The following is an 18,692-nucleotide window of genomic DNA, read 5'->3' as shown; positions in this document are numbered from 1 at the left end:
TGGCGCGCAAAAGTTGATGGCAGTTATACATGGATAGTGAGCGCGTAATGTAGAGACGTTACACCCATCCCCAGAGTCAGAGGCCACTTCTTGTACAAAAAATAGTCATACATACGGACATCCGAGAGCTGCTTACTGCCAAGGTGCTGCCCCGCCTAACCAGGCCCGCATACTCGCGTCTACATTACTTGCAGAAGGACTTACTGACCAAGGGTTACTACAGAGCTCGGGTGTGCTATACAACCCACTGGCCGTATCTCCCCACTGGGTGGCACAGAGATCCCTAAGTAAAACAATTGTGGTGGCCAGCCTGTGGGTGCACCAGACGGAAGCTTGACACTCCCTCAGGTATTTTTAGACTACGGTGTGGTCCCTTGTCCCACTGAGGCTTGGCAGGAGGTAGGAGCTAGTGGATCAGAGCAAAGATGGGGAAACAAGACTTCCGCCAACCTAAACTAACCTTTGATCCTGCTAAAAAACGATCGAGTTCCACCACGGAGAAAGGAGCACCAGCTGGGATAGAACAGGTGGCTGGCGGGTCAGTTACCACTGACATTAATGTCCAACAACTCCTGCAAGAAATATGGCAAGGATTTTCCACAGTGGTGGACAAAGTGGACAAGATGTCGACCAGGATGGATGCCATTGTACATAAGATGATTCAGCATGAAGACAGAATAGGGTATACGGAACGGCGCATTTCAGCGAACGACAACATCAAGGCAGGCCATACAGGGCAACTCACAAGAATGGCCAATCTCCTGTGGACTATAGCTGCGAAAAACGAGGATTTGGAAGCCCGCAGCAGGCGCAATAACATACGCGTCACAGGCGTTCCGGAGTCCACCAACACGGGGCGTATGGAGGACTACATAGAAAAGCTGTTGTTGGCGACCATTGGGGCGGAAACCCTCTCTACACAGTTTATAGTGGAGCGAGCACACCGCTCACTCGGTCCGCAGCCCAAGCCTGGAGCTCCGCCACATCCCATAATTGCTCGTTTACTAAACTATCGGGATCGTAATGTGGCCTTACGGGTGGCTCGAACTAAAAGAACTCTGTCCTACGAGGGCGTCACATTTTCCATTTATCCGGTCTTCACCCCGATAGTTCAGGAGGGAAGGCGGAAATTCATCGCAGTGAAAAAGAAAGTACGTGACGCAGAAATAGACTATGCCCTGCTATACCCGACCCGGCTTTGAGTGACGCACCAGGGGAGGCAACGCTTCTTCACTAAGCCACAACAGGTGGAAGACTACCTAGAGGCATTGAAGAAAGAGCAACGCAGACCGTCTGGACGGAGACCAGCAGACCAAGACAATCCAATCGAGACTGATGAGGACGCATGAGATAATCTCCACGAGGACTGCCTATTGCCTGCTATGCTTGAACACTGAAGTCAACTGTTGATATTCCACACTGGATACCGAGAATGGGGACATCGATTGCTTACTATGCAGACTGGGTTCGAGAGTTCCGGTGGTAATGTATTCCAGGCCCCACCACCCCTCCTTGACCGTTGCCTGAGGGGCGTCTAGGATCGAGGCACGGGAGGGGGAGGGTGGATGTGTGACCACCTAGAGTCGTTCCCCTTGGGTGTTCCCCTATGTTCACTACTGTTGTTCTACTGACAGTTATGGTGCTTATGGGTAAATGGGGTGGGGGGTTGGAAGAGGACGCTGGCAAGTTGGGGATGCTTCAGTGGGAGGGGGGCGGTATACTGGGGGAGGGATGAGACTATGTTATTACACAGCCTTTTGTTGCACATTTGCCACTAGATGTTCATTTTCTACATAGTGGTGGGGGAGGGGGAGGGAGGGGAGGTGGGAATTTTATGAATTTCTCTGTTTTGAATAAAAATGGATGATGTTGCCTGGCTCCCAGATTTAATTGGGTGGGAAGCCGGCTAGCGTATGGACATTATTCTATGAGAGGGTATGTGATGCAGGTGCTATTGCACTGGTTGGTGCGGGTTCGGTCAATTGAAGTACTGGTACATGCTATCCTTTTGATGTGTAGTAACACTGCCTATTGTGATGATGGCTGACGGGTTGATGTCAAGGATTTCTGTAATGACTTGGAATATACGGGGCCTGAACGACGCCAGAAAGGGTAGAAATGTTTTGGCTTACCTGGACAGACACCAAATACATATCGCCCTATTGCAGGAAACACACCTAAGCCCCCGAGCCAAACATACCTTTTCTGGAAAATGGGCATCGCTCCGACGATTCTCCTCATATTCTGCATATGCTATAGGGACGGCTATTTTAGTCAGGAAAACAGTTCCCTTTGTACTGCTTGGAGACCTACTAGATTCTGAGGGTTGATTTGTCTTAATGTGGGGTAGGCTTGGAATGGATACGGTCACAATAGTGGATTTCTATGCCCCTAACAACGATACGCCTGATTTCTTTACCCAGCTGTGGTGAAGGTGATTGATATAGGATCCATGCATGTTATATGGGGGGGGGGAATTTTAATGTAGTGCTAGTCCCAGGCATGGATAGATCGGACGGAAGTCCCCAATATAATAGACGAGCCAGTGAGATGTTGCAAGGCATAATGGCGGAAGGGAGGTTAATAGACAGCTGGAGGTTTACTCACGTCACACTTAGAGAAGGTACGCACTTCACTGCACACTCCAACACATGGGCTCGGCTGGATTATTGTTCGGTGTCTCGGGGGTTGAGTGTGTACTTAGGCAAGGTGTGCCATTTATCGAGGACATTATCGGATCATTGCCCACTACTGGTCCAAATCAGCATGCCTGGGTATGACAGACCGAAGCCCTCATGGCGTCTTCAACCTACAGCACTACTAGACGAGGTTTTTAAATCGGAACTAGGTGAGGAGATAGCAGAATTTTTTCCTAGAAATAAGAGTTCTGTGGATGATGTGGAAACAATCTGGGAAGCGTTTAAAGTCACGATTAGGGGTTATTGCATCTCTAAAAGCTGTGGTGTTCTGAGGGACATTCGTGGTACTATCACGAAACTCGAACAGGAATTGAAAGAGTGGGAGGTGAAAATGACGCGGGAAGTAAGGGGGCGGTTCCATAATGAATTCCGAGATAAACTCACACAGTTTGAAACCGAGGCAGCTAGAGAGGTTAAGTTCAGGGGTAAACAATGGACTGCTAAGAGGTACTGCGAGGGAGAAAGGCCAGGACGAGCACTTACAGGCCTCACAAAAAATCCCCGTTATAACACACACATACTTGAGGTGATTACACCGGAGGGAAAGAAATGTCAGGACACTAAGAGTGGCGAAAATCAAGAGGGAGAGAGAGGACTAGATAGCTAGTCCAGATCCCCGGTTATATGTAAGTTTATCAAAATGGGACTAGCTCAAGAGCAGGGTTTAGTCTGACATTATTATTATTGTTTTCCTAGCGACTCAGTATGGTTTTGCCGATTGGCAGTGGCACCTGTTGGGTGTCTTTGGAAAGCCCTCACCCACCAACCTAGTTGGTGGCATGCTTCATCATCGGGCCCACCCAGTGACACCTAGCGTGTCCCGGGTGTGCTTCGACGCCTGATTACAGCGGAGCAGGTATGTCACTGTGTGTGCGGTGTGGGGTGTTCAGGTATGTGAAGTTAAAACGGCTTGGCGGATGGTCCCTGAGGTGAGGGTACTTTATTAAAAGGGCCTCCGTCAGCGGTTAAAAATAAGGCTGTGGGACGTTAGAGGCGGGTTACGACCTCCTACGTCCTTAGAGTGTCACCATGTTTCAGCCAGTGCCTTATTACTAATCTGGCTTTCATCAGGACTGTAAAATATGTGTGAGTTAAAATAGGGGTTGTGTAGTGTAGTCTATGTGTCTACACGCCCTAAAGTGTATCTAACTGTGAGAGGGGGGATTCCCTTCTCAAGATCACGCTTTCAATGCTTGTTTTTTGCTCCAAGGTTATTGAAGTGGCAAGGTGTGGCCAGGATTTCTGGCCAGCAGCAGCGTGGGACCTGTTGTGCCTCCTTCGCAAAAGGCACTGGCTGAAACATGTTGACACTCTAAGGACGTAGGAGGTCGTAACCCGCCTCTAACGTCCCACAGCCTTATTTTTAACCGCTGACGGAGGCCCTTTTAATAAAGTACCCTCACCTCAGGGACCATCCGCCAAGCCGTTTTAACTTCACATACCTGAACACCCCACACCGCACACACAGTGACATACCTGCTCCGCTGTAATCAGGCGTCGAAGCACACCCGGGACACGCTAGGTGTCACTGGGTGGGCCCGATGATGAAGCATGCCACCAACTAGGTTGGTGGGTGAGGGCTTTCCAAAGACACCCAACAGGTGCCACTGCCAATCGGCAAAACCATACTGAGTCGCTAGGAAAACAATAATAATAATGTCAGACTAAACCCTGCTCTTGAGCTAGTCCCATTTTGATAAACTTAGGACACTAAGAGTATCATACATCTCTTTACAACACATTACAGAGGATTATACCAAATACAACGATCAGGAGACGCGATGTTTGATGACTTCCTAAGTGAGGTGACATTGTGTTGGCTTAGTGACGCACACAGACAGTTTCTTAGTGCCCCTTTAGAACTGGACGAAGTGCGGGATGCCATAATGTCATTAAAGAATGGGAAAGCCCCTGGGCTGGATGGCCTCCCAGCTGAATTTTATAAATGTTATGTGGACATAATGGCCCCAGTTTTGAAGGACATTTTTGAGGATGCACTAGAGGTAGGGATACTGCCAAGCTCAATGCGAGAAGTGGTGATTACCTCCATCCTAAAACCGTGAAGGATCCCTCAGATTGTGACTCTTACCGACCGCTCTCCCTCATAAACTCTGACACAAAGATCTTAGCCAAAATACTGGCGAATCGGTTGTCTCTCTTAATGATCATGATAGTGCTCCCGGACCAAGCTGGGTTTGTACCTGAAAGGTCCACCACTCATAATTTACACACCCTATTTTCACTGATACGAACCATAGCACCAGAAGTCCCGGTGGCTGACGTTTTTTTAGATGCTACAAAAGCATTTGATTCAGTCGAATGGGACTATATGATAACGGTATTGAACAGGATGGGCTTTCCTAGGTTGTTTGTAAACTGGATCAGGTTGCTTTACACTCAACCTATGGCGAGAGTGCTTGTCAATGGCGTGCTATCTGACCCGATTTCTATCACCAGAGGTACTAGGCAAGGATGCCTGCTCTCCCCTTTGCTTTTCGCCGTCGCGATTGAGCCCTTGGCATGTCGCATTTGACAACTCCATAAGCAAAGCGTGTTTAAATGTTTTCAGCGGCAGATTGGCGTGTCCCTTTATGCGGACGACTTGACGTTCTATGTCACTGATCCCCAAACTAACCACAATCCATTGCTACGCGAGTTTATAGTGTTTGGACGCGTGTTTGGTGTACAAATTTATTGGAAGAAATCACAATTCTTTCCACTCACTCCGGCAGTGACCTGATTTCAATTAGACTATCCACTAGAATGGTGCAGTTCGGAACTCCGCTATGTGGACATACAGCTGACCGTGGAAAAGGAAGAAACTATAAGGTTGAACTACGGCACTGCTATCATGAAACGGACCGACGATGTCACTCGCTGGCTGTCATTACCGCTATCTATGGCGGGAAGGGCATCGCTCATAAAAATGGTTATCCTCCCAAGGTTTTTATACCTCTTTCAAAATATCCCTTACTATCCGGTATTTCTTTAAAACATTGAGATCTGAACTGCTGCGACTATTCTGGGGTGGCAAGCAACCGAGGCTGACATGGTCTGTAATTACTCAACCGTATGCTAATGGAGGATTTGACGTGCCTGACTTTCTTGTATATTATTTAAGCGCGCAGGCGCAATACGCATACCACTGGTTCGCACCGACCCCTTGTATGCCGCAGTTGGCTGCTGAGGATTGGATAGCAAGGCCCTTACCCCTAAAAGGAGTAATACATGCCCCTGTAGAAGCCATAGAATTACCCTTCACAACGGTGACGTGTACAGTAGACGCCTGGCGGCGGATCCGTAAAATATTGCAACTCCCGATACTTTACTCGCCGGAACTACCTCTCGTATATCATCCCTAATTGACATTGTTGCAGGAAGGTGGATTTCAAATTATGTGTCGTCGGATAGACATTCAAAAATGGGGTGACCTCTTCCTGAACGGCCAATTTAAAAGTAGGTAACAGATATTTCAGGATACCCAACCCAAGCCTCTTGAGCTATTCTACTATGTCAGACTTCTGCAAGGATTGAGGAATATGCTACCACAATTTCCTGAAGAGCCCGAAACGACGCTGCCTCTACACAATGTATTGATGTCGGAAGATGGGCGCCACGTAGTATCCCACATATATAGGGACATTAGGAAACAAAGTGCGAAAACACAGTGTAGAGCTCGTGTGCAATGGAGCGAAGACATGGGGGTTTAAATTGATGATCAGCAATGGGCCTACTGCTGCGATATCACCGCCAACATCTCCTCTAGCTGCAGACTCAAGATTATACACTATAAATTCTTGCAGAGAATATATTATACACCAGCAAAAAAACTGAGATTTCACCTGGCTGACAATGACAGGTGTGATAGATGTGGGGCAGGTGGTGTGGGTTTCTTGCACTTAGCATGGGAGTGCCAGAGGATATCTGAATACTGGACAGAGGTTCATACGGCGCTCCAAGTGATGATAGAAGAGACGATAGATAGAGATCCACTCATTATGTTACTAGGATATACCATGGGGGTACCAAAACCTGTTAGGAAATTTGTAAACATTGCCTTACTGCTAGCGAAGCGTAGGGTTGCATGTCGGTGGGGGAGGGGGAGAGCCCCCAAATTTAAGGAATGGCTGAAAGGCATTATCTACAGTCAAGATGAAAATCAAATTTATGCGGAAACACTACCAATGCGCAACAGACCTAAAGATGTATGGGACCCCCTGCGGGGATATCTTGCGAAGTATGATAGTGAATCGCATGATGAGGACCAGACAAATGCTGGTTCTTCTGCGGAGTTGTAAAACGTTATATACGTAAGGACGCTTTGCCACAAAACGTGTCCTTTATTAATACCTGCTTGGCACTGCATGGATACTGTGAAAAAGAAATATGCATAATGGTGTTAGTACTAGTAGAATGTCATTAATGTTTTACTGTGGATGTGGTGCTGATATATGCATGAACCTGCTCTAACCAACTGGTCTTATTGATGGCTGACGATGTATATTCTGCTATGCTTGTGTGCTCAGAATGAGCATTACTGACAATAGACTCAACCCATGTGCCACCATTAATATTACTGTAATAGTGTTTTGTGATGTACTGATTGCCTTACCTTTTGCCTGTGGAAATGCACCTGTAATGTAACTGGTGAAAATCTTAATAAATAAAGTTTAAAAAAAAAAGTACAATGACACCATGTACCAACAATGCCATGGAACTTCCATGGGAAGCACGTTTGCTCCAAGCGTAGAGGGACTCTACGTAAGCAACTTTGAAGTGGAACATATTAACAACCCCGTCAATCCCTACCAAGAACAGATACTATTCTGGCGTTGTTATATTGACGATGGCATTTAATTCTAGGAAGGAGATATGGAGAGCCTCGCCAACTTCCATACCTGGATCAACACACGGGATGAATGGCTGAAGTTCACATATACAGCAAACAAACAAAAACTAGATTTTTTAGATATCACTGTATATGTAGAGGGTCAAACCCTACTAACGAAGACTTTTTACAAACCTACTTCAAAAAACAGTTTACTTTCATACCAAAATTTTCATCCCAGACCATTAAGGGAGAATCTCCCTTACAGTCAATTCCTCAGGCTGCGCAGGAATTGCAGCAAGACTACTGAGTATAAACAACAGGCAAATGACCTATGTGTAAAACTTGAGGAAAGAAACTATCCCAGACGAGTCATTGAAAAATGCAAAAAGAGGGCAAGGAATCAGAATAGAGAGGGACTCCTAGAGCCTACACTGAGTGTGCAAGAACCTGACATCTTGACCTGTGTCACTACCTATGGTCCGGCAAGCAACCAACTGAAAAAGATTGTTAACAAGAACTGGGGAATCCTTACTTCAGCAAACATAGAATGGCCAAAACCAAGGTTTGCAAATAAGAGAACGCGCAGTCTGAAGGACATACTGGTCCATACAAGACCACCACCTAAGAAACCTTCAGCTGTTACTAACCTACTTTGGGATGCTCGTCCTGTGGTTGGACATTACCCATGTGGGTCATGCTCAGTGTGTCCATTAACCAAAGTTACCAAAGAAATACAGTTACTGCCAGATTTCAAATGGAAACTTTTAAACCACACAAATTGCAATACGAGTCATGTGATCTACATGATCACATGCCCATGTGGAAAACACTAAATAGGCATGACTTGCAGAAAAATCAAGCAGCGCCTGTGTGAACATAGAAGCAATGTCAAGTGTAAGAAAATTACGACCAAAATGTCAAATCATTACTTAGAAGCAGGCCATACAATCAATGATTTGAACTGGGTAATCCTGGAGACATTGAGTAACAAAGACCATAATGCAGAAAAGATCCTCTTTGGGAAAGAGCAAAGGTGGGTGCACAGACTCAGAATGGATACAGAAGGACTGAATAACAATATTCCGTGGGGAAATATCTACCAGTGAACACTTTAGAAAAATCCATATTCAATTGAGGCCCACTGCAGCCTGCCAAACAGTGATAAGGAGAGAACCCTCGAATTATAGTCGTGGGTCCAAGAGGTACGATGAACAAGCTACATCTGAGGCAGAATAAGCACCTTCTTGCACTTCACGTGTTAAAGTCAAGATCATCTACTGCAAATTCAACTTTACCCTCAATAAGGTTTAGAGCAACTTACTAATATTAATAGCAACATTTGTAATAATTTACGCGAATATACATTTTAGAAAACAGACCATCAATACCATCAGAAGTCTGTTCACACTGGCCACTTATTCCCCAACATAAACGCGCGATCCCGGAACCAGACGCGTTTCCGGGCCCAAAGTGGCAGAGTCAGTACAAGTCGCAGAATGGAGTGACCGCAGGTAGAAAGGAATGGAATACCGGCAAAACCGTAACGTAATCTCTACCCTTTTTTTTTAAAATAACTGAACTACTTATCATTGTTATAACAGGCCTCCCTGACCCACATGGATCCTGATGAGGTAAAATAATACCACAACTTAAGGTATGTGAAACGCGGATGATTTCGGCTGACTTGATAAACTATTGACACCATTTCACTATAATTAAGAGCAGAGGTGAACGCGATGCTGCAGCGCACAATAATAACTTGAAACACGGGGTAACTTTGGCATCATGGTAACTTAATGAACAGGTTGATATATATAAGGGCCCTAGAGGAGAGAAATGAAACTGACGACACATTTGTACAAAACGAAGCTAGTCGCACGCATATAGACTAACTAGAGCCATCAAGGAGACTTGATATGGTAACCTAATGAATGGTTTGTTATAAACAATGGCTATAGAGGAGAGAAATGAAACTGACAACACGTTTGTACAAAATGGAGCTAATCACACGCAGATAGACTAACTAGAGCCATATAAGAGATTTGACAAACATGAATCATGACGCAACCGTCACAGCAGAATGGGTGACCAGACACCGGTAATGAGTAGAGAAAACGTGCCATTCTTGAAAACAACCGGGAGATGAATTATAGAGATTGCCATTTATGGGAAAGTCGACCCTGACTAAGAGTTAGGGAGGTCAGATGAAGTATTGCTATTTTTTAGTTGCTACGCCATTGAGCGCTATATATGTTCCTGGTATTTAGAAACCAGTTTACTAGTCTTGTGTAAACCCAATCCCCCTATCCCTATGTCTAGTTTGTCATTTTCTTTTCACAGGTACCAAGCGACCTCTAAGGAACAGTAGAAAGTTATGTTTCCTTTCACATTGGCACATTAGGAAATACCTACATGTGCTTTTCACATATAGAGACGCCAGAGGTCGCTATACACTCTACACCCTGGTCCTGAAGAAAGCCCAATTGACCGCCTGGCGACAAAGGGCTGAAACATGTCGACCTAGATCACACCCTTTAGTGTGAGAGAGTCAAAATCACCTACATTGTTTTTACTGCCTCCAAAACCAGTACTATTAAAATACAAATCTGGGATTGAGAGACTTTTAACTACCTTCACCACACTCTATCACTGTCACTATCACTGATCACTACTGCTCTTAACAAAGGGTATTACCTCCTGGTGGAGGTTGCATAACAACTAAACCCAATGATTATGCAGACACGTCTGAGGGCTAGCGGAGAATCAAGATATACCGCTTGAATTACCATCAACTACACGTGCATGAGGGTTTTTTAACTGGGACTAGAAAGAACGAACCCCGCATACCCTAGTTATGCAGGACAAGGGATCCTTCTCATTTGATTAGATGTCATCTTGATATAATCAAAACTGTAATACCAAGAGCATTTCCTCTAGGTCTTATTTGCATCGAAATTATGGTTAGTGCTCTAAAAAACTAAAATGATGACATATATTTCCTGAGTTTTCAAATAGCGACAAAGCACTTTTAAATTATTTGTTATCTTTATGTTTTTTTATCCCGTTGACCACTTGATTAAATGTTGCACTTAGGGGAGAGGATATGGTGTTACCTCCAGAGCGGCAGACTTTGCAACTAGGGAACCAGGTTGGAGTTTCTGCTACAACTCGACATTCTGTGATTCTGGTCAAATCACTTATTCTCGCCATGTCTACAACCAACATGATTTTGTCCTTGTGTGATGTAACCAATGCTTATGTAAAGCACTCCAATACCTGATCAGTCTGCACTACATAAAACTGCAAAACCACAAAATATAAAAAGTGTTTTGCACACTTCTGTCATTGGGCTTGCAAGGCACGGGAGATGTGGGTTTGTGGCTTTAAATGTAGGAGTAGTCTGGCAGCAGAGTTCTGTATTTGTTGTAACTTTTTCATAGATGAGGAAGACAATCCGTGGTAGAGGTCATTCACGTCATCAAGTTTAGACAGTACAAGAGAGATAGTAGCTTGGACCTTGTGTGGAAATTCCAGTTTTCATAGTAATGAAGCTTGATATTGCTAATTTGTACACTTGAGAATTCATTGATAATTTGGAGCCTATAGTAATTTCAAGGTTTCTTACTTCCTTAGATACTTTAGGAGGTGGTCCCATATCATCTGGCCAGATGCAGATTGAGTTATAATTTTTCCAATCGCCACATATGAGTATTTCTGTTTAGCATGAATTCAATTTAAGGTGGCTCCATGTAATCCACTGATCAACGGCTCTGAGGCAACTGAGCATTTTTGAGTTTCCAATGTCGTTGGGGCTTTCAAGTTTAAAAAGTATTTTTGCAACATCTGCATGGTTGCAACATGTGAGATGAAATTCATTGATCCTTTCCCGTAATGACTACATATAGATTTTGAGACAAATGGATGAGATAGAGTGTTGAGCGAGCACTGATTTTGTGATGTACGGCTTGGATGAAAAAGGGGGAGTAGGGATGACATTTGTCCTATTTTGTGGGTTGGATGTGGTCCAGTCGAGATCAGTCCTCTCTATGCTGGTTTCTCAGAGTCTTTGGATTAGAGTGGCAAGGTCAATGGTGAGGAAAGGGGCTGCAAGGTCCAAGAGAATTAGAGCTACGACCCCTTTCTGAACTACTGTGTTTTTAAGGTCATCCCACATGTTGATGAGGGCACATTCTGTGATTCTTCCTTGACAGAATCCTCTTTGGAAGTCGGAAAATAAGAAGTCATCTTGAATGAATTGAGACATATGGGCAGATGCTGCTCTTTCTATCAGTTTGCCCTGGAAAGTTCCATTTGTAATCACTCCGTAAGTCTTTTGGTCACATGGGTTCAGGTTTCTTTTCTTTAAAAATTGGCATCTGTAAGCCTTTTTTAAGTCTTCTGTTAAGATTTCTGTAGTTAAAGAATAATTAGTGATTCTTCTTACTGGTTTCACAACAGATGTAATTAAAAGAATGTTCTTGAAGATTTGTGGTAGACAAGGGTCAACAGGGCAGCTGGCTGGCCTGCTTGCTTTTACCAGATCCCTAAATCCACTCTGTGATAGTACTTTGAAGGAATGCAGAGGCTAGGATAGCCAACCCTTGGTGGGGATTGTTGGAAATGGGTTGGTGGTACAGGTTTTCCATTGTGTTAAATATGAGTCCAACATGACTGCTTTGGTTGTGCAAAGATTTTCCAGTTTGTTAGTACATTTTTGAGTCATGGGATGAGTTAGGTCTGTTCACTTAGGTTTAGGAAGTTGATGTAGGGCTGCATATGGCCATGAGTACCTCACACCCTTGTACGGAAATGTCAGTAACTTCGGTGAGATTTATTGTTTGCTTGAATATAACAGCTAGTCCTCCCCCTCTTTTGTCTATGAGATTTTTTGTTACAGTACAATAGCCTGGAGGAACAGTTTCATGCAACACTGGAGCCATGTCATCTCCCAACCATGATCCGGTTATGACTGAAGAATAAGTCAGGGTGTGTGTCAGAGAGTAGGTGATAGATGTGGTGCTTGTTTTTAGAGTGTGATCGAGCATTTATTAGCAGGCAGTCTAGAGATTGTGTTTTGGTGGTGGTGTGACTTTGATTTTTAGTAGGAGTGAGTAGTACTCTTCGAACTAGTAGCTGGTGTATTAATTAGGGGTGGGCAGCAATAATAGCATAGTGGATGAAGCCAGCCACCCCTGCTCCCTGGACCAGTCCCTGCTTCTGAAAGCAGCCAGGTCGGGGAGAGCCTGCACGGGCCCCAGTGGATCCCTGTCCCCAGCGCCCGGACCCTTGGCTGGCTTGCAGGCAGGGAGTTCCCACACCCCGGGGCCCGCCATACACAGCACAAGCCCCGGGCCTGGTCCCAGCTTTCTAACCCTAGCCAAGCTGGGGAGAACCTCCCCGGGGCCCGGCAGACCCCCATCACCAGCACCCGAACCTCAGCTGGCTTGAAGGGCGGGGGGCTCAGACACACCGGGGCCCACCAGACAAAGCTCAAGCCCCGGGCCCGGTCCCAGCTTAGCCAGGCCTGGAAGAGCCTCCCCGGGCCCTGGTGGACCCCTGTTCCCAGTGCCCTGACCCTCTGATGGCTTGCAGGACGGGGGGCTCACGCACCACGGAGCCCACCGGACGGAGCTCAAACCCTGGGCCCGGTCCCAGCTTCTGAATCCTAGCCAGGCCAGGGAAAGCCACCCTGGGACCCGGTGGACCCCCGTCTCCAGTGCCCGGACCCTCTGATGTCTTGCAGGACAGGGGGCTCATGCACCCCAGGGCCTGCCGGACCGAGCTCAAGCCCCGGGCCAGTACCAGCTTCCGATCCCTAGCCAGTCCGGGGAGAGCCTCCCAGGCCCAGGTGGACCCCGGTCCCCAGTGCCCGGACCCTCTGATGTCTTGCAGGACAGGGGGCTCACGCACCCCAGGGCCTGCCGGACGGAGCTCAAGCCCCGGGCCGGTCCAAGCTTCCAAACCCTAGCCAGGCCGGGGAGAGCCTCCCCGGGACACAGTGGACCCCTGTCCCCAGCAACCGGACCCTCCGATGGCTTGCTGGATGGGGGGATTCAGAATCAGATCATCTACGAATGATTTAGCACCGGGACATGCGGTGCACTAAGGGAGATGGAGGCGGCCCCTTTCCATCTGCGCTCCGGTCCCCAAACGAGCGGCTCTACGCACCGGCCACCCGAGAGAGGCCGGCTATCCCAGGCCAACCGAGGCTCCACGGCACTGTAGTATCGTTGCGGTTTAGGTGGGATTCTGACTTAGAGGCATTCAGTCATAATCCCACAGATGGTAGCTTTGCCCCATTAGCTCCTCAGCCAAGCACATACACCAAATGTCTGAATCTGCAGTTCCTCTCGTACTGAGCAGGATTACTATCGCAACAACACATCATCAGTAGGGTACAACTAACCTGTCTCACGACGGTCTAAGCCCAGCTCACTTTCCCTATTAGAGGGTGAACAATAAAACGCTTGGTGAATTCTGCTTTACAATGATAGGAAGAGCCGACATCGAAGGATCAAAAAGCGATGTCTCTATGAACGCTTGGCCACCACAAGCCAGTTATTCCTGTGGTAACTTTTCTGATACCTCCTGCTTGAAATCCAAAAAGTCAGAAGGATCGTGAGGCCCCGCTTTCACAGTCTGTATAAATACTGAAAATAGAGATCAAGTGAGCTTTTGCCCTTCAGCTCTGCGGGACGTTTCTGTCCTCCCTGAGCTCGCCTTAGGACACCTGCGTTAGCGTTTGACAGGTGTACCGCCCCAGTCAAACTCCCCACCTGCCACTGTCCCTAGAGCGGGTCACGCCGGGCGCTTGGAGCCAGAAGCGAGAGCCCCACAGGTTTTTGTAGTGGTATTTCACCGGCGGCCCGAGGGCCTCCCACTTATCCTACACCTCTCATGTCTCTTCACAGTGCCAGACTAGAGTCAAGCTCAATAGGGCCTTCTTTCCCTGGTGATTCTGCCAAGCCCGTTCCCTTGGCTGTGGTGTCTCTAAATAGTAGGTAGGGACAGTGGGAATCTCGTTCATCCATTTATTTGCATCACTAATTAGATGACGAGGCATTTGGCTATTCTGTACCACCTCGCAGTGGCTCATTCTGGGTTATTATGCTGCCCATCAGTGCCAAATCGGTTTTGCTTCCAACAATACAACATTCTTTCGCTCCGCAGTACAGCCACACTGAACGCTGTCCTCACTGGAACTGGGATCACGTTTAGGCCAGAGATAGTACACATTGCAGTACTATTCCAACAATTTAAGATTGTCTACGAACAGTTCTGAGAATTCAAATATAGTTAGCAGGACATCAATAAACAGTGTACGATAAGTATGTGAGTGCGATTATGTGAGACCTATTCAACATTCAAGACATTTCAGAGAGTACGATGTACACTATATCTATATTGTTATGAGCACACATATATATATAGACCCAAAGAACATATCTATAAATTTAACATCTAAGAAAAAGCACATCTAGAAGAAATAACATCTATAAAATTCACATCTATATTAACTCTTATATAAACCTATGTAGTAAAAACCTATGTTCTATGAGGGTGACATGTGTACTTCAATTGTCCATGTCCATGACTACTTAGTGTCCATTAAAGTAGTCAGGCAAACGTTTTTCTTGAATGGATATGCCATTTGCAGACCTAGATTAGCCAGAACAACATCGTTACATTGAGGCCAGATACCACAACATCCTACAATAAAGCCATGAAATTTAACATTTTTGCATTTCGTGAGATCTTTGATTTGCTGTGACAGCTCCTGAAAATATTTCACCTTACTCTCAAACAGGGAATTCTGAGAGTTTTCATATCGAATTGATACATCAATGTAATTGAGCTTATATATGTAATTGAGCTTATATAGCGCACAGCTACCCGCAGTGGGTGTCCCGGCGCTTGCTTAGGGAACCCGTCCTGATATTCCCCTGTGTGATAGCCCCAGCGGGTATCCACAAGGTGAAAGTCAGGCATCCCGCCGCGAGGGGCCGTTGTGGAGATTAAGCAAGCTATTGCCCAGAGTCGCAGAGTGTGAACCCGTGAGTCGAGAAGGCACCGGAGCGAGAATTATCGAGTCCGTGGAATTTTTAGCCCAAGACCCGCCGAGGCGGGGAATTGAACCCTGGTCCAGGACCGATCTCAGCTTCCGGGTCTGCCGCCTCTAACCCCTGAGCCACACTTCTCCACTACTCCACTAATCACTACTGCTGTGCCATTTTTGGTAAACACTACATCTGGTTTTCGTAGCTCTCCTTGATTGTTCTTAACATGAGGTTCCCTATATGCCAACCAACCACACCTTTTTGCTCTGTCAATGAGCAGTTCCAAAATTTTGTTATGTCTTTTTATCCTAATGTCCTTAGTTTTAGGACATGCACCTGAAATATGAGAAATTGTTTCACAAACATTATTACAATACCTACATGTGGCAAATGTACGATTTCTCCCCCTGGTAATGGTTTTTCTGGTATATAACACATTTGCTCTTAACATCAGCGCAGCTATGTACTGGTTTTCTTTCATTTTATTATGCCTGCTGATCCAGAAGTTTGAGGTTGGATTACTCGATAAGTATTTTACACCATCACCTTGGACAGGGAGATTTGCCCATCTCTCAAACTCTTCTTTTCTCCAGTCATATGTTGCTGGCAAATTCAATTCATAACTCAGATAACAACTATCCATAATGTTGAGTTTGTGTGTTTTTATTATGTTGTCAATTTTTTCATTTATATTTACTCCTACATACATGAATGATCGCGCTATGTACTGGTCTGCAGCATCTCTGAGATACAAAAAGCTATTGACTTTATTGAGACCAATTTGTGTACACAGTTTTGGAATACTGAGGCCCCCAAATGATTTTTTCGAATATAGGAGACCATCACATGTGTATGCAGGAAGGTGTAGAAAGCGTTTGACATACCTTTTTATTGTTTGATCAAGAACATTCAACGTTTTTGCTTCAGTTCCCGTCATTTCTAGTTTGAATGATAGCTTAGGTATCAAGTATTGGCACAGTATTTCAATTTTCTGTGTGGGCTTAAGTGGTAATTTATCAAGATTTTGAGCCCATTTAACAAGAATCTCATTAATTCTGTTGTTGCTTGTATGACCAGTGTGTGGATCAAAGTTCAAACCGAGATATCTCTCACTTTCTCCTGGATGAATATTTTCAATATTTTGTTTCTCAAATTGCCATGGTTTACATTTGTTAACCAGTATTTTGTCTTTATGGTGGCTGATATAAAATCCATGTGTTTTTTTCACATTCAGTTTTAGACCTGTATCTTTACTGAACTTTTCAATGATCTTTAGATTTGTATTCATTCCTTCCCATGTATTGCTTAGTACTGCGATGTCATCGGCAAAGGCAAGAGCAGTGATTTGTTCATCAAGATCATCTGATCCAAATGTGAAACCTTTGCCGTTTTTTTGAAGATCACAGATTAGAGGATCCATGGCAATGTTGAATAGTAGTGGGGATAAAGAGTCACCTTGTTTGACCCCAGATTTCATTATTAATTCAGGAGTTTCTTCGTTGTTCTTTCCCTTGAAAGATGTTGTTGAGTCGGTATATAAGTCTCTTATTATTTCTCTGATGTTTGGTGGAACTCTTTGCCTTGCGAGACTCTGTATAATGTGACCATGGCTGACAGAGTCGAAAGCTTTTGAAATATCAACGAACACAACCGCTAATGAGTCACTGTTTTTTCGTGCTCCTTTTATAACGTTTTGCAGGAGAGTCAGATTCTCGAGACAACCTCTCACCTTCATGAAGCCTTTTTGTCTCGAATTCAATTCAACAAAGAATGAGAGTCTTCTAGTTAATATTTTTGTGAATAACTTCATGAATGCAGTACCGATAGTAATTGGACGCCAGTTACTGATTTTTGTAAGTTCATTAATCGGTACATTCTTGGGTATCAAAATTGATCTTTTTGATAATTTCTGGTACTCTTCTCATTGACAACCAAGATGATAGAACTCTGGGCAGCAGTCTTGGTTGTTTGCTGTGCACTTTATTTAGTTCATTCAGACCTATCTTGTCAGGCCCCACTGCTTTTTTCAGATTGGAACTTTCAAAAGCAAGAGTTACCTCGAGCAGTGTTATTTCTTTGCACAAATTCTCAATTTCATAGTCCTCTGGTATTCGATCTACCGGTATGAATTTTGGGTTCTTTTTGTTTTCTTTTTCAATTATGCTTTTGTAGTATTGAAAGATTTCATCAGCACTGATTTGGCATGTGGCATCTTCTGCCCCATCAGTGATAATCCTGGCAATTTTCTTTTTATCTTTCTTAAACATTGCCTGGTATTCTTTATAGCTGCCCTTTGCTTTTGCATATTTTTTCTTGTGCGTCCGATTAAGCTTTTCATTTTTCTTGTCTTTTTTTGTTATTTTGTTTCCTGCTGAGGTATTCTGGTGTTCGTCTTGAGCTGAGTTCACAGGCTCATTATTGATTTCACTTGTTGGTTCATTTGTTATCACTCTTGCTAGATGAGGACTTATATCAGTGGTGTTTTCTGTGATATAAGTCACTACTTCTTCCATCAGATCCATAGCAGCATCGTGCTGTTTTACGTTTTGAGTATATTTTTCGATTTCTGACATTCTGTCTTGCAGTTCATCAAAGTTCTTGATTTTTTGCGCACGTTTTCGATTGATAATGTCTTTGCACTTTTCTGTTGTTACTTCCACTGTAACTCCTGGCTCATCGCAAGAGTCATTTTCAGAAACATTTGATGCTTGCAGTACATCTTTTGTGGATTTTTTTGCTTTTATCTCTTCTATTCCTTCTCTTTTCTGCAATTTGTTTACTGTTCTTGTTGTCAAAATGTGGAACCATCAGCGCATTAATATTCTTCTTATTTTCATATATTTTTTCCAATTCTGCTAATAGCAGTATTTCTTCCTGTGACCATAATTTTGACGGCCTGCTGCTTGCTAGACTTGCTATTCTAGCCTCATTTTGAGCTCTTGGATGCGCATGCCGAACATGTTGAGAAACACCACTTGGTGTTGCAAATCTGAGATCACACCAGCTGCACAGGAATGGCAGCACTCCTTTTTGAGGTCTTCCTTTACATTTAGCATAATGGCAAGCAATATTGTGGTATTCTGCTTCTTTGTCACATTTTGAACA

General features: G+C 44.8%; 1 pseudogene; it reads right to left on the bottom strand.

The window, feature by feature from the left end:
• Positions 1 to 13,487: 13,487 nt before the first annotated feature.
• LOC147697246 (28S ribosomal RNA) overlaps positions 13,488 to 18,692 on the bottom strand; it is an 8,361-nt pseudogene continuing 3,156 nt past the window's right edge.

The sequence above is a fragment of the Lissotriton vulgaris genome, chromosome 8 (genome assembly GCF_964263255.1).
Source record: "Lissotriton vulgaris chromosome 8, aLisVul1.2, whole genome shotgun sequence".
Classification (NCBI taxonomy): domain Eukaryota; kingdom Metazoa; phylum Chordata; class Amphibia; order Caudata; family Salamandridae; genus Lissotriton; species Lissotriton vulgaris.
Note: the sequence above shows the minus strand (reverse complement) of the source record. Positions and strands in the feature narration are given on the sequence as shown.